Below are 13,460 nucleotides of genomic sequence, written 5' to 3' on the forward strand. Positions count from 1 at the left end.
TAATAAATATGCAAATCCAACATCCTAAACGTGTGCGCAAGTACAAGTTACGAAAACTCTTCTAGCAAGGCATTGGGTTCTTGGTAGTGACGCAGTGATCATGTGCTTTCCGTGGTGTGACATTGTATTGAGAGTAGAGGTTATTTTGCCACACTTCAGGGAGTTTGTAGGCTGCCTGCTACATAGTAAAACACACTTGTAGCAAAGTATTTCTTTTATTATATTGCATTATTTTCACCATACTTATATTATTAGATACGGTTATGCAGTTTGGAATTATTTTGATTGCGTAGATGGAGCTTTAGTAAGTGTAGTTGTTTGTTGTTGTAATGAGCAACAGCATTACCAGGTTAGAATAGACCATTGTTAGAGGCTGCAAAATTTGCCATTTTTGTGTGAGAGGCCACATTTTCTGAGCTATGGTCATTTAATTGAATGTTATTTCTGCTTCTGGGCAGAAGGCTTCAAATACCCAAGGTCAGGATGGAAAGGGATGCTGAACAGTTTTTAATGAATTGTTGCACAGGAGGAAGTTCACAGGGGCCTGAAACTAGACTTGAGACAGCACATACTTTCTCAGATGATAAACGTATGAATACACAGTGAACGGGAAGGACACAGTGAGATACACAAGAAGGCACAGACAGCAGCACTGACAGAATGAAGAACTAGGCTGTGGGCACAGCGCCCCGCCTGAAAGTAGGGCACTTGGTGCAGTGGTAAAACTGCCTTGGTAAAACAAATAAATAGAAGAAATTAATTTCCAGAAGTAGGCCCTCAGATATGTTTATTTAACGCAGCTATTAATTGTGAGAATATAACTAGAAGGTTGCGTCCAGAGTTGGCAGCATGTATCGAGATGGGAGTCGCAGAGTGAGCAGCTGCAAGGGGTGGGAGGCAAAGAGACCCAATTATGGGGAAGGGATTGTGGTTTTCCATGGGTTGCAACAACGTTTTGACCGCGCTGATTTCCTCTCATTATATGATTGGTCTGTTTCGGGGGGATCTACAGCCCAAACTGTCTCTAGTGTTGCTATCCAATAAGGGTAGAGCTTTTTTTATCAATTGTATTATGAAGAGTGCCAACCAATTAACATGATGCATTTTGTGCTGACTGAAATGATGTCATGTTCGAGGGGGCCGGGTCCACACTACATCCAACTCCCTCTTCCTAAACACTTTCCTTCTCAAGCCCTCCAATCATTCACCTCCAACTCTCAGAGGGCCAGACGCTTCTCCAGGCTGAGAGTGGGGTCTCTCTCTCTCGCTCTCTCTCTCTCCCTCTCTCTCTCTCTCTCTCCCTCTCTCTCTCTCTCATATGTTTCTGTCTGCTGCACTGACTGGTTACCTGGTCTCCCCCCCTGAATTTTATGGGGAACAGGCTCCTTCACGACCAGTAGCCCCATGCACTGTCTCAGGGCCTACTGTGCACTAGGGACTGTATCTGCAACCCTACAGTCCCCTGCCTACTAGCACTTACTTAGAACCGGACACCCGGCAGCACTTACTTGAGTTTTGCTATTGCACTCTACCTTTCCCTCCCCCTGGCACTTCTCCTCTCCCTTCCCCTTACACGTGCACGAGCTAAATGACACAAGGCCTAGTAAGATCGTTTGTTTTGCTTCCCATTTGTCTTTCCCTTCCTTGTCTTGTCACGCCTAGAAACACTTGTGTACAGGCGCATTATAAATGAATTATCATATCATATCAAGAATGTTCTTCACTGTCCACAGAGGATGGGGCTAGGGGGAGGAAATCCTGCCCGAAAGGGGTTTCGAGAACTGCCCCAACGAAAAGAGGGTAAGTGGCATGGAGTCACTTGAGACTTCAGCAGATGACAGATGTGGTGCAGGTGACGATACCAGCTCTGGTGTGTGGGCATGAATGAGCCAAACGCACAGGTAGGAAAGACGTACATCTTGCCCCTCCTGAGATCTGCGGCCACCACAGCTAACAGCTTGGTGAGGATCCATTGAGCCGCAGGCAGACCAAAGGGCAAGAACTTGAATTGGTAATGGGTGTTTTCAACCACAAACTTCAAGTTCTTCCTGTTTTTGGGATGGATCGGTGCATGGAAGAGGGTGTCACGGGGGTCCTTGCGACTTGAGGACATGGAGGATCTGGATCAAAGGGACCATCGTGAACTTATCCATTGCATGGACAAGTTTAGAACCTCAGATCCAATATGGGATGCATTCCCCTGTCCTTTTTTGGTACCAGAAATTAAAGAGAGTACCAGCACCTTCCCAACTCTGCAGAAGGGACCAGCTGTATTACGCTCTCTGCAAGAAATTGGCAAACTTTCTTCAGCTGGATGGTGTTAGTCTGGAGGGTGTTACATGATTAGGAGGCAATATCCTTGTGAGACGACCTTTAAGGCCCAAGCCTTCGAAGGGCAACTCTCCCCCCACCGGAGGGGTTTTCAACCTGGGGGTCCAGAAGGGGATGGTGGCCTAGGCAAACACTAACTGTCTGCACTCCTGGGGGCGTGGCTACATGGCCACAGAATAGGACACGGTCCCGAGGTGCTCCTGATGATCCGTTCATGATCCTGATGTTTGCACATGTTCCGAGATAGCTGCGACTGGTAAACTTGAAACTATGGGAAAGGAAGTGACAGGGCATGCTAAGAGAGCAACTCCGACGTGAATTATAGCTTGGGACGTGCACTGCGGGCTATACTAGTTGGCAGCATTCGCTTGGCAAAACGGACAAGATGGCGGCCATCTGGGAACAAAGGAATCAGCTGTGAGGCAGCTCCCAACGAGGTGAAGTGGCGCGCAGTGGCCAGCAAAGACAGACCCTGGCTGGCGTTTGAGAGAAGCGAACACAGAACAGAGAGATGACAAAAGCTGGGAGCGAGTCTGATAATAACTGACCGCTGCAATTGTGGAACGGAAAGCTGTTCCAAGACAGTGGAGCGACCAATTTCCGAATGGGGACTTGTGTATTTCACTTGGAAGCATAGGAACAAAGTCTATGGAGTGCATGGAACGGGGGACGATTACAGCCTTGCTGAACTGCGGACAGAATTCAAAGCACAGCTCTGAGCGCACTGTGTACACACAAAATGCCATAGTCAGGAGGTAATTAACATCATCAAAGCACCCCAGAGTTACTGTCGTTGTCAAGAATAAACATACGTCCCGAAACAAAATCCCTCCTGCTACGTGGCGACTATTGTTGCAAGGCAGTCTGCAGAGGTACAGTAGCAGATGTGGAAAAGCGGAGCGCGTACGGCACTGAATGTGAAACTGACACAGACAAGAGGAGAGGAACGCTCGCACTCAGCTGATAAGTGGTCCATGCGCAATACTGGATTTCAGGCTGAAAACTAGCAATACTACTGAAGCTGGAATGTGCTGAACCTCATCTAGGGGCACTGCCGCCGGAGAGCTCGCACAGTGAGTGTGCAAGGAATATAAAACACGATAAGGAAAAGGGTGGCTGCGAAACAGAAAGAAGTACGGAGGCCCAGCCCCAGAGAATTTAGGGGCCAGACACTGTGTTGCAGAAAGAGAACATGCAGATTGTTGCAGCATAACAAACAGCGCAGACTAAACGCTGTAAATGGGCCATTTACCATTGCCGCCAGAGGGCAAGCCTGGAAATGTGGAAGCTGGTGAGGTAGGAGTAATACAGACCAGATTGGTGCCCAGCAGGCCCCCTGCTGTATGTGAGCAGTGCTGCAACCACACCAGCAGAGGAATAGTATACTTTGCGGTGGAAGATTATTTGGACTGCGGATGACTATTAGTGTAAATGCTACCATAAACTTGCTTTTCACTGAATATAGGGAAACCAATGTCGTACATGTAAATGTTGGAGCTGGATTGTATGTGGCAGTGAACAATCCTATGAGTGTTGAAGCCTGGATGCTACACAACACCAGGAACCCAGTGCCCCACAAGGAGCAGCCACGTGGGCAGCAATAACACCGAGCAATGCAGCGTGCTGGCTGGGGAGACCAAGCCACTAGATGGGGCAAGGTGCGAGCATGGAAACCAGATATTAAGGCTAGCCTCAAGACCCTGCCACAGGCTGAGAATGGTGCACAGTCCTCTGACAGCGCAGCAGCAAAAACACACCAACACTCTATATATCCTGGCCGTTCAAGGGGGCTGGAATGCGGGAGTAACGGCGCCTCTAGCAGAGCTGGACAGCACGGGATGGGCACGGGACCCCTAAAATGATCGTCACGCCAGGTCAGAGCCCACCGTAGGCTAGGGTTGCAGGGTGAAGTTGGGCGCCGTGGGACACCGCCGGGGTGAAATGAATTTGACCAACCAAAGCAGAGAGACCACTCCTGGAATTGATATGGCCTCTAAGCTGGCTAATGTTAAGGGGAAGCAGCCAACAATTGAGGAGTTTGCCAAATCACCACAAACAATGAAGGCTGTTAAAAACAAGGGACAGAACACGCAGGGCGAAGTGACCCTGGTACGAAATGACCAACATGTCCTGGAAGCGATCGCAGACTTGAGGGCATCATGGGAGAACAAGCTTGACACCGCTATGGTTTAACTAAAGACCTCGCTGGAATTTAAGATAGACGCTGTAAGTGTGGACGTTAATTGGCTGCGGCAAGGTGTGAGGGCGCTGGCAGAACGCACAAGCGGACTGGAAACAGAGGTGAAAGCTAATACGGCCACCTTCACGGCGAATGCCAAAGAATTTCATACACAACAACAAGTGCGCAACCTAGAGAACAGGGTGGAAGAAGCTGAAGGGCGTGCACGCAGGAATAACGTACGAATTGTGGGGCTCCCAGAGGGAGAAGGATCGGAACCGACTAACTATGTCAAGACCATGCTGTTACAGGAAATCAAGGGAGGAGTGCTCACCCAGGGGTTCGCAGTGGAGAGAGCACACAGAGCCCTGGTTAGTAAGCCACGACGGGGAGCCACCCATGGCTGATCATCGCCAAGATATTGAATTACAAAGACAGAGAGAAGATCTTGGAGCACTTTCAAAAAGGGGGAACAATAAACAGAGCATCTGCGACCATCACAGCGAACCCAGATTACAACTTATTGGTACAGAGATGTCGACTAAATTATGTGGCGGTCAAAAGGAGGCTATGCGAAGCGGGCTACAAATACATGCTGATGTACCCAGCGAAACCGAAGGTGTTTCATAAGAACAAGGCCCTATATTTGAGAATCCTGAGGACGTGGCAGAGTGGTTGGACGCACGGAACTGTCCAGAAGGAGCGGATGACCAGACGGAGAGCAGAACGGATAAGTGAACCTGTGGTTTCCCTGGCTGTAATGTTGTATAGGAAATTGACTTTGGGACTTGAATATACCACAGCATATAACAAGATTAGCGGGAGAGGTTACAAAAGGACAGGGAGAGATGTAAACTGTGCAACATACTGTTAGCCTAATGCAGGAGACACAGGTGCCGCTTTAGATCGGCAGCACCAGGAGACACACTATCGCCCCCCATCGGTAGTTTAGTTGGGATACTGGTAGTACAGTATCTTCCTGTTGAGCTCCAAGTATCGGTTTCACTGGCAAATGGGCTAGATGCGGGGTAGCCTGAGATCCAGGGATGGAGCTGGGCAACAGTTGGGGATGGTTGGGGAGGGATTTTGGGGTGGAGATGGGGAAGTTCAAGTAGGGGAGAGGGATGGGGCAGGGGAGTTATACAGTTGGGGTTGGCTGGGGAAACGGGGGGGGGGGAGTGGAGATGGTGTAATGGGAAGGATGGGCCTGAGATCCAAGGGAGGAGCTGGGCAACAGTTTGGGATGGGTAGGGAGGAGGGCAGAGGGGGAGCTGGGGTGTTGAAGTGGAGGATGGGGGGAGAAAGTTTGGGGAGTTGTAAAGGGGCAAGCCTACAATCACAAGCAACTGTGTAAGAAGAGGAGAACAGGAGAGGAGGCGGCGGAGTAGGGAACGGATGAGATGGGAGACCTGAAGATAGTGACCTGGAATGGGAGAGGGCTAAATAATTATATCAAACGGAAAAAGGTCATACTGTACCTGAAGAGACAGAAAATAGATATTGCCTTGTTACGGGAAACTCACTTGACCAAAGATAAGCAAGAGGTGGTGGCGAGGAAATGGAAAGGGACCACTATAGGAGCAAAGTACTCAGCATACGGCAGAGGGGTTATAATGTGGATAGCACCACATGTCCTGTTTAAGCTATTACAGTCCACCATAAAGACAGACGGGAGGATGGTGTTAATGAGAGAGTTGGTAGAAAACAGAGAGGTGAGCATCATTAATGTTAATGCTCCGAATCAGGACACCACTGTCTACTTTAGGAACCTATATGTCAAGATTAGCCTGTATATGGATGGGGCAGTTATATGGGGGGGGGGGACTTCAACTGCACATTGGACCCAAAGCTAGACAGATCAGATGCAAAGGTTGAGAGGCCTACCCCAGTAGCTAAGGCCTTCAGGGCCCTATTAAGTGATTTTCGACTAGTGTATGTGCGGAGGATGCACCATTCACAGAAAAGGGAATACTCTCACCATTCTGGCCCACAAAATCTGCACACTCGATTAGATTATATATTTTCTGCATCGGAGCTAACGGGAGAAATGATGAGAACAGAATACAAAGCTGTGGTCCTCTCAGACCATGCGCCGTTGATAGTAACATGGCAGAACTTGCCTCCTAGGGTGAAAATCCTGACATGGAGACTCAGGGCCGAGGCACTAAAAGACACAGTGTTTTGAGAAGACCTGAGGAAAGAAATACGAGAGTACGTTGAACACAACACCGGTAGTGTAGGATCGGCTGCTACACTGTGGGAAGCATTTAAGGTGGTGGTGAGGGGGGGGCGGCAATATCATAGTCAAAAGGGTTGCAAGGCGGTATAATACAGGAATCGCATGACGCAGAAAGGAAAGTGGAGACCAAAATGCGGGAGGGTGTGAGTTCTCCAGAGGAGGCTGAGACCATACACCAACTACAACAAGATTGCAGGGATCACTGGGAAAGACTATGCAACCTAAACTACAAAAAATATGTAGAAAGGCAGCACGCAGAAGGAGATAAGCCAGGCAGATTACTAGCCTGGTTGTATAAAAGCGAGACCCCCAGACAAACAATCAGAGCAATGCAAGGGGTGGATGGGCAGACACGAGATACCCAAGGAGGTGTGAACAAATGTTTTTTTGAATACTATCAGCGATTGTACACAGACATAACCAAGGGAGAGGAAATTGATGTGCTGGAAACATTGACAGAGATTAATCTTCCCAAACTTGAGGCAGTGGAAAGAGAGAACTTAGAGGCTCCAATTAAGTTAGAAGAATTAGAACGAGTGATTAAGCTACTACCCACTAATAAAGCCCAAGGGGCGGATGGACTCCCAAGTGAATTTTACAAAACATACAGGTCAGACTTGCTTCCCCCGATGCTAGCAATATTAAACAAGGCGTTTGACAGGGGCACGTTGCCAGAGTCCCTTAGGGAAGCGATCATGATTCCGCTCCTCAAACCCAAAAACTCGAGCACAGACTGCGGATCTTACAGACCACTATCAATGCTCAACCAGGACAATAAGATACTCAAAGCAGTGATGACCAATAGGTTGAGACCAGTTATAAATAAACTCATACATCCTGAACAGACAGGGTATGTCCCGCGCAGGAGCATATCCGACAACCTTAGGAGGCTCCATCATGTTATAGAGCAGACGGAGGGGGGCTCCCAAGAGGTGGCAGTAATCTCATTGGATGCTGTGAAAGCCTTTGACTCAAATGGCCCTGGTTAATGGCTGTTTTAAAGGAATATCGTATAGGGCCCGCATAGTTGAAGTGGGTCCAACTGCTATACAGCAAACCATTGGCTCGAGTCAGAACGGGAGCGGCCATATCAGAACAGTGGCAACTTAGCAGAGGTACTAGACAGGGATGCCCGTGGTCCCCGGTGCTTTTTATGTTAGCACGTGAACCCCAGGCGATATACTTGAGGCAGCAATATGGAGAAGTAGGGATCAGCACAAAGGGAGGGCAACATCTGTTATCGATATACACGGATGACATGCTGCTGTACTTGAAGTATCGTGAGGAAAACCTACAGCATATTTTGGAGGTTATGGAGCGATAAGCGATGCTGTCTGGCATAACAATTAACCCCAAAAAATCTAGCATATTCCCCCTCGGTAGATATGTGGGAATACCACGACAAAAACTGCTGCTATTACAGATAAGGTGGGAAACTGAGACGTTCAGATACCTGGGGATAGATGTGTACCACAATGTTGAAGTCGAACACAAGCAAAACACAGAGAAGGCGGTGTCTAAAATTGAAAATAGCATGACATTTTGGGCCAAGCTCCACTTGACCATGATGGGGAGAGTGGCACTGTTAAAGATGGTGGTACTGCCCAGGCTGCTACACTACTTTGCGAACATACCATATATGATACCCAAACGATTCTTTGCTAAAGTTCAGAGTATATGTAGGGGGTTCATATGGCACAACTCCAGGAATAGAATAGCGTTATGAAAGCTACAGAACCCATATGAACAAGGGGGCATTAGATTGCCCAACTTTGAGGTATACTATCTGGCTAGCCAACTTCAATACGTAGTAAGGTGGTTATCGGAGGATCCTACCCCAGAGTCCAAACTGTTGAAAGCCGAGTGTACTCCTTATTTTCTGAATGAATGGATATGGCTGCCAAAATTGCAGCAGGAAGAAGGGACAAGACTGCTGGATCTGGGTTGGAAAATGTGGCGAAGAGCCTACCAGGTAATGGAGAACCCGTTCCCGTGCTCCCCACAGATGCCACTAGTTGCACTGGATTTAATGGATGAGCAAATGAGTAGAATTATCAGAAGGCAATGGGAACCGACTAGTATAGCAACCCTCAGGGATGTGTGGCAAGACGGGAAGGCGATAGAGTTCGATACACTGGTGGAAGACACAGGGATACACTGAAGACAATACATCACATACATTAGGCTGGTGAGGATGATAAAAGGTACATGGTCAGAGACAGTGTTGACCCGACAGCCCGACACTGCCATAGAAACATTTTATGATGTATCAGATGGAGGCCATGAGGTCTCCCGAATATACGAACTGTTGATGTCTAAGGTGGGGAAGGAGGTTATCCAGACGAGACGAGATTGGGAGGAGGAGGCTGGGGAATCAATGGGAGACGGGTTGTGGGTAAGGGTATAGGGATACCACAAGAAAGTATCAAGGAACGTGAGATTGCAAGATATTCAGTTATATGTTACCCACAGAGCTTACATGACCCCTAAGAAGATAGCCAAGTTTAAAAACGCGGGAACAGAGACAAAACGTGGGGAGGTCAACGCAGGAATGGTACATATGTTCTGGGCATGCCCTGAAATAAGGAGATTCTGGAGGGAGGTGGCCCACCTCTTGGCAGGGAAGGAGATACATTTGGATGTGAACTCCCTGTGGGTGTGCATGTTAGGGGGTTCCCCAGGCCGCGTAATCTGAAGCACATGAGTAAACTCAAAGACCTGGCGTACATACTTGCTAAATGCAGGATAGCAATGAGTTGGAAAGCAAGTAGAAGAGCGAAAGTAGAAGCCTGGTGGCACGATCTCCAGAAATGGGCATATGCTGAAAAAGTGATGTGGAATGAAGCAGCAAACAGAGGTGGGGAGGAAGAAGTGGACACGTAGATAGCCTGGAATCAAATAGTAGCTGCACTGTCTGGGTCTGACCAGGCAAGCCGGAGGAAGACAGCCCTTCAAGGGGAGAGGAGGGAGGGATGCCCATAGAAGTTGTTGTGGAAGGCTGAGGCGTGTGGTAGGCTCGGAAAGCAGGGTGGGGTAGGTGGGGTGGGGAGAAAACAACATGAAACTATACATGAGAATCGAAATGCATACTTGCTACTAAACTGTATGGTTATCAAGTTGGAACTAATAAAAATTATTTTAATTAAAAAACAAAAATGTTTGACAGGGAAAAGACTGTCGGCCAAAGGGGGCTTGATTCCTGCAAAGAAGGGTGAAAGAAAAGCCTCAATTGGAGAGCCCTGTGGACAGAGCAGAGGCCAGCTGTTGGTGAATGGGCAACCCTAGGGATTTAATAGTGGCTTTGGAGGCTTTACATTTCACCAGAAACTCATCCCCCATCACCCGAAGAAGACTGTCACAGTTGAAGGGCAAACCAGGAGTTTAGTCTGAAATGGGGCAAAACTAGGTGCCTGCATCACTGCATCCACAAATGTCTTCTTATGACAGAGCCAGTACCCTTGGTCCTAGCAACACAGCCTGCTGTGTTCAGACCCTATTGTAGAATAGGACAGGCTGCCTCCTTCCTATCATTAATGAGGAGCGTGAAACCTTCTCTAATCTCAGACATGGAGAGACTCTTTGCTGCCTCAGAGACCACATTCCATAACAATTTTATTTATTTTTTTGCCAGGTTGTAAGTGGCATTTATTGCCCACAAGGCAACGTTCCTTGACACAAGCACGTTATGGCCAAAAGCGTCCAACTTCTTGTTTTCTCCATCTGGGAGCAAGGATATTAATGGGGCTGATTTTGTGCTGAATGTGGATGCCTGAACCACCAGCCTCACATGAGTGAGATGTGTGGAGAAGAATCCCTAATATGTAGGTGCCGGACATTGATTTTTTTCCTTTGTCAAAGTTACGATCCGTAGCCATTGTGAAGGTCGATTGCAACCATGCGGCCAACAAACAGGCAGCCAACACCAGGGTAGCCACTACCAGGTTAAAAGGCAGAGTGGTCGGGGCGCTGTTGCGCTCAATGGAGACGGTCGCCTGAACGCACAGCTCTGAACGGGGGAAGATTCTGACAAATATTCTTCCCAACTGGTGCTACAATCAACCTTGAGGCTTTGCTGACCGCTGCCCGTAGACTGGCTGATTAACCTGGCCGACGAGCAACATCTGAATCAGTACAGTTCCTGAGATGACAGCCGCAGACCAAGGGGCGACTGAATCCTCTGCACTCTACGTGTTGCGCTTCCACGGTGCCCGGCCCTCTGGTAACACGAGAGTTGGAGCTTGCGGCCCAGCGGGGGGAAAAGGCGCCCTCACCTCCTAATTACACATCCATCGGGAGCTCAGCCGGCGTTGTGGAGAGAGCCGCTGCTGAACCCTTGATTTCCCCACTGCTCGGGGCTCCTTATCCTGCAGACGGCTCAGATGGCTACCGCCAGCACACCAACTCCCAGCAGATCAACCCAGGCGGGTATATCAAATCCGACGGGTTCTACACCGCAACTCTTGGAATCACTGCCCCGGCCACATACGCAGGGGTCACCCGCCATTACTTCTCACCAACGTCTTGGATGCTGAGAGAACCTCTGGTAAGAGACTGTCCGGGTGCAGCAGGGTTACCCGATCCCGCTTCGCCTTCACCTGCAGAGCGCAGAGCCCCGGCCCATCGAAACTGGGTGCCCGGACACAGATTCGCAGCAGTCTTACTGAACCTACAGGACGAGATACCCTACGATCCCCACCGCAGTGAGTAACCTCCCTGGTGTCCTACTGGGGCGTCCAGACTCCATCCCAGCACGTAAGTGCTGCCATTACGAGACAGGAAAGCATCCACAGGCCGCCTTCAGCCAACATCGATCTGCAGACGCTCCTGCCCCGGGCGACGGCCGGCTCCCCTGCACGGACCCATATGGGCTTGTATATAAACTTTTAAAGGGTCCCCTACACTGACCGGCGCCACCTCAGCTGTCGGGTCAATCTGACTCCTTAACTTTGGTCCAGGCACACAGGGGCCCGCATCTTGGGACTGCGCGGCCGGCGCTGCATCATTGATTGGCCCTGCAAGCTGCAGCGCTGTTCTTTTTCTCCGGGAAGACCCCATGACACGGTAGGTGGGCAGACTGTGTCTCGAGTCTCCTGGGAGCACTGTGTATATTACATAGGTCACCGGCATTGCGGGGCCGCAGAATGCAACGAATCCCTTGCTTGGGGCGTAGCACGTCCCCCTGGATGTTGGAGTATTGATTAAAGCCAGTCATCATTGTTGTTGCTACCAAGAGGTGCCCTGCTAAGAAAGCGAAATCCTTCTCGATCTACATAAACTATATAAGCCCTCCCCTGGTCCGCAGGCTGGCCATCATACATCCTCCCCTCCCCTCTCATACGTTGGAAGCCACAATCCACTAGGATATGGCGGAGTGCTCTACTGGCGGCGACATCCACTTTTCACAGCATGGCTGAGATCTGTCTGCTTGGGTCTGGTGTGATCCAAGGAACATCGCCGCCCCCCTCTGCCACTGTGGCCCCCATCGCGGCCACGGATCCACTCTCTCCGCCCTGAGGTTCTGGAAATATCCTGCCGACCCTATGGTTCGAACTTCTACCACTGCCGTGCCCATAGTGGACTGACGCAGCTCGACGACAGCCTGGGAATTACACGTTACTGGAATTAGGAGGTGTGTTGCAGGCCCGTTTGGACACCCACACCACGCCTAGGCCTTCACGTAAAGTCTCTCTTTCCTGGTGCGGGGGCAACGGAACGGCTCTGCCTCTCGTGCGGCCTGTGACTCCATGACCAAAGGTACTGGCAAGAAGTAGAGCTTGATCAATCTCTATACTAAAACAACACAGAAGGGGACCGGCCCTCAAGCAGAAAAAGGCGCGTCCATGGCGTCGACCCCAGAACCCTCGAGTCACAGTCAATGATGGAATATATGCGAGAGGGATTCACTGCCCTTCACTCCAAACTGGATTATATGAGTGGGACTATATGCTCGATCAAGGCCCACATAGAAAAGACAGACACCCAAGTCATGGAGGTGGAGACCAGAGTTGGGACAGTTGAATATGACATTGTTGCCCTTCGAGCTGAAGTAAATACCCTGTCTGGACGGGTCCAGGAGATCAGCAAAATTAACAATGATCTCGAGTCGCACTCTAGGCGCAATAACATACGCATCATTGGGGTCCCGGAGGACGGCATAAAGGGCGCTATCGAGGACTATGTCGAGCACATGCTGCTCTCTCTCCAAAACTTTCCCCACAGTTTGCCATTGAGAGAGCACACCAATCACTACTGGCGAAGCCGAAACCAGTGGCCCCTCCACTATCATAGCTAGAGTCTTGAATTATCGCGACAGGGATGCTTTGCTGTGGGCGGCAAGAGCCAAAGGCAACCTTCTGCTGGGTTCCTCCAAGATCCATCTATACCCAGACTTTTCTGCGGCCATCCAACAGGAACAGAAGACCTTTCTAGCCGTCAAGAAGAAACTGCGAGACCTAGGGATCAAATACTCTATGCTATATCCCGCCAAGCTTAGGATCGAGCACTCGGACCGAACGTACTTCTTCACCATCCCGGAAGAAGCCTCGAACTTTCCTGGTTGAGCGTTAACCTGACTCACTTCATAAACTGCTCGATTTTTGGTCATTGTTTGTATATTTATATAGTGCCAAAGCCCTAGGGCATCAAGGCGCGTTAACATAAATCATACATATGACGAAAGATCAGGACATAATAGCAACACACAACTGAAAC

General features: G+C 49.5%; 1 protein-coding gene across 4 annotated transcripts in view; it reads right to left on the reverse strand.

Moving 5' to 3' along the window:
- The window catches only part of ITGAL (integrin subunit alpha L), a 1,445,000-nt gene that overhangs the window by 130,569 nt on the left and 1,300,971 nt on the right, over positions 1 to 13,460 (reverse strand). The gene's annotated exons all lie outside the window — the stretch shown is intronic.

The sequence above is a fragment of the Ambystoma mexicanum genome, chromosome 3p, assembly GCF_040938575.1.
Source record: "Ambystoma mexicanum isolate Mex_15411 chromosome 3p, UKY_AmexF1_1, whole genome shotgun sequence".
In the NCBI taxonomy this organism is placed as follows: Eukaryota; Metazoa; Chordata; class Amphibia; order Caudata; family Ambystomatidae; genus Ambystoma; species Ambystoma mexicanum.